Consider the following 3,644-nt stretch of genomic DNA (forward strand, 5'->3'; position numbering starts at 1 on the left):
GTAAAATGTCGTTCGCATTGGTATCTGACAGCGAGGTTAGAAAGCCGAACGGGAGATTGTAGTCCTAGTGCTTTGTGGCCTTGTAGATTTCTTAAGTACATCGAGGGTTTTGAGCTAGATCTTTCCTGCTTATGAAAGACTGTTAACAGTGAATGAAATCCCTCGGGAGATCCAGTTCTTCTAGTACACTGGGGAGACGCTGGTGTAAGAAAAGTTATTTCCTGAGCTGTGTCTGAGGGACAATGGATGTGCTGCCTTCTCCAAGGAACTCGGCTGAGACCCTGGAAGACTCTTGTTTGTTGGATCTTCTGCTCTCACATACATTTTTTATCCTTTATTTTTTTCCATATTAAAATTCTCCTGAGAGGCACTCCCTGGGCAGCCTGACGTCCCCACGGCCGCCCAGTCTCCCGAGGCCGCCTCCCCCGGGCAGGCCACAGGGCCTCTCCTCCGCATAACTGCAGCACGGCACTGGCATGCTGGACTTCATGCTTGGCAGGCTTTGTGGTGAGACCACCCTAAAAGGGCCTCCGATCCATTTTCCAGGAGCAAGGGACGACGGGATCGGGGCACACCTGGCAAGACACGGTTATTTTAGTGACCCACAGAGACGAAAATGGCAGCTTTGCCAATTTGAGAATTGACCCACATGGATTGGTGTTGTTGGAACTTCAGAGTTATGATGGTGATTCGCAAGGCCAAGAAGTTGACGGTCTTTTGAACGCAGTAGAAGAAAGAACAGAAGAACTGAGTAAGGACCGTACCGGGCGGGTGAAGAGATTACCGCCCATAGTTCGAGGAGGGGCCCTCAACTGATATTGGCTCACTGCTGATGGCCACCTGGTTGTGGGTGTGACATAGATGAAGTGGTGTATGATGAAGATTCGCCATCTAAGAACATTTAAAATTCTATACGCGAGGCAATTTGGAGATGTTTATCTGGTGGAGGATGATTTGGGTATACATAGGGCATGTATGGAAAAGGCCAGTGGAAAAGACTATGGTGGCAAAGACACACCGATTCGAGGCGGTGGAGGTGGGCACATATAACGTGAAATAGCCAAACTGAAACCAAAGATGGTCACTACAGTAGAGATTGACCAAATGGTGAATGGTGACTGATGGATATAAGAAACACCTGCAGAAACCATGTGGCCACCCCGTAGACAATCCTAAAGGAGACTGCTCTCAGGTTTTAATAGAAGACTGTATTCTAGTACTGAAGAGGTACGCCGAAGAAGGGAGAGAGTTTGATTATGTGATTAATGATTTGACAGCCGTTCCAATCTCATCTCTGGAAGAAGATTCCAAATGGGAGTTTCTCAGACTGACTTTTTTTTTTTTTTTAAGATTTTATTTATTTGACAGAGAGAGAGCGAGCACAAGCAGGGGGAGGGGGCAGGTAGAGGGAGAAGGAGAAGCAGACTCCCCGCTGAGCAGAGATTCCCATGTCCCGGGGGCTCAATCCCAGGACCCCGGGATCATGACCCAAGCCGAAGGCAGACACTTAACTGACTGAGCCACCCAGGCGCCCCATAGACTGATTCTTGACCTCTCCATGAAAGTACTGAAACAGGATGGGAAATATTTTACAGAGGGTAACTGTGTCAATTTGACAGAAGCCCTGGCACTCTGTGAAGAACAGCTCGGGTGCCTGTACTGTCCCGTGGAATTCTCAAAAGACCTAGTCTGTGTTCCTTCATACTGGGAATTGTGGGTATTTTACACTGTTTGGAAGAAAGCGAATGCTTGAAGACCAATATCCCCTAGTCACGTGTGCTGCAAATAGCCTTCCTGACCTCCGTATGCTGTACACGACATCAAAATGAGTCAGGCAATTGATTGTGAATTCCTTCAAGGCTTCTTTTTTCTTTATTTGTTATCTTTAATGAAAAAAAAAAAGCAAATGGAAAATGTATATTTTGATGAACTTGGGTGTTACTTTTTTTGAAGGTCAGCTGAAGGATGATTAGGCTGCTCAGTGAAGGCTGCTAAATGCACTGAAGCCCTAGAATGTGATTTTTGTTATTGTTTTTGTGTGCGGGCTTTTTGTGTTTGTTTTGGTAGATTTTGAATTTGGTTATTTGTAGGAAAGAACATCCCTGTTTTGTTCTGGGGGGGAGTTCTTAATGCTGTTTCTTTCCCAAAGACTGACATAGATATTAAAATTTGGTGCCTATAAGAAAGAGTTAAGAAAAAATGAATAGCGATGCTTCGATTAAAATTATAAATGAGAAAAAAATTAAAATTCTTCAGAGATGATCAAGATAAGTATTCACGTCCCCAAAATATTTACAAATACAGTGTATGAGCTTTTATGCTTATTGTCTCAACACTTCTCAATTTGAAATGTTTTCTACTCATCACCAATAGTCATACTTTGTAAATGACGTCACAGAGTGACTACTGATACATCTTTACCAAACGCTCTCTTTCCCTATTCTTTGTGGAACCTGTTTCCCTTGGGAGTGATCATCCTTTCAACTTTACTGTATTTTTGCCTACTGTGACTCTCTCATGGCATGTACCTTGTTGGCAAGGAATTCATGTTTTCGACTGAGCTGCAGTGTCACAATCCCCGTCTCCTGGTCAGATGTGGCCTCTTTCCCTGCAGTCGCGCCTTCCCCCACGACCCATGTGCTTTCATGACCCACGTGGAACTTCTTAGCACCCATGGTCACTGCCCAGCAAGAGCTTAATACTCTTAACAATGGCATCTTCGAGTTGGATGTCCTAACACTTCCACATTTGGGGAGCACATTTATTTTGTGGCTATTTTGGTTTTGCATTTTCTAATTTCAATCATTTTTTATTTCTTTCATTCCTAATTTCTATGGAGGGAAAAGTAGTGTTAAGCCTGCCTTTTACCAGGTGGTCTTGTGATTTTAAAGAATCTCCACACATTAAAATTCCATTTTTATGTAATATCATTTTAATAGAAATGCTCATTTTATGGAAGGAAAATGATGGATAAAAATTTGAATGCTTCTTAGGAGCCTCTTATACCCTTTTTATTACCTTTTGATGTGGCTTAATTCATTAATAAAGGGGGATGAGTTGGAACTGTGGCATATTTTATCTCCTATCATTATTCAACAAAAGAGAATATTTTAAATAAAAATTTTAGAGCACATTTCCAATTTTCTGAAAAATACATTTTAAAAAATAGAATGACCTTGGACTCAATTCAAAACTGGGATTTTACAGCCACTCTTGCAATTCATTTACTCCCATAACAGTGCCAGGGAGGTAAGATCTATTATTATTATTTCCACTTTACAGATGGGGTGAGTGACATTCACAGAAACAATGTGGGTTGTCCTTGATCACAGCACAGCAACTTCATCTCTAGGAACTAGGCTAAAAACCAATTGTGTTAAATTTTAAATTTAGTTGCTAAACACTCCCCCCCTCCCCACTTCTCTTTCCTTTTCTTTTCTGGTCTCTAATTTTCTTCTTTTCTATAAATATTTTTGCAGGCATTCACTCCATGCTGGACACTTTAAAGGACTACTGACTAGCTGCCCTGGTTTTTGAAGATGATACCTTGCCCACACCATCATTAAATTAGGGATTAAAAAAAAATGTCCTGGGGTGCCTGGGTGGCTCAGTTGGTTAAGCGTCTGCCTTCAGCTCAGGTCTTG

General features: G+C 42.4%; 1 pseudogene; it reads left to right on the plus strand.

The window, feature by feature from the left end:
- The first annotated feature begins 476 nt into the window (after positions 1–476).
- LOC102747177 (spermine synthase pseudogene) lies at positions 477–1,756 on the plus strand (annotated as a pseudogene).
- The last annotated feature ends 1,888 nt before the right edge of the window (positions 1,757–3,644 follow it).

The sequence above is a fragment of the Leptonychotes weddellii genome, chromosome 1, assembly GCF_054177405.1.
Source record: "Leptonychotes weddellii isolate Sample4059 chromosome 1, ASM5417740v2, whole genome shotgun sequence".
NCBI lineage: Eukaryota > Metazoa > Chordata > Mammalia > Carnivora > Phocidae > Leptonychotes > Leptonychotes weddellii.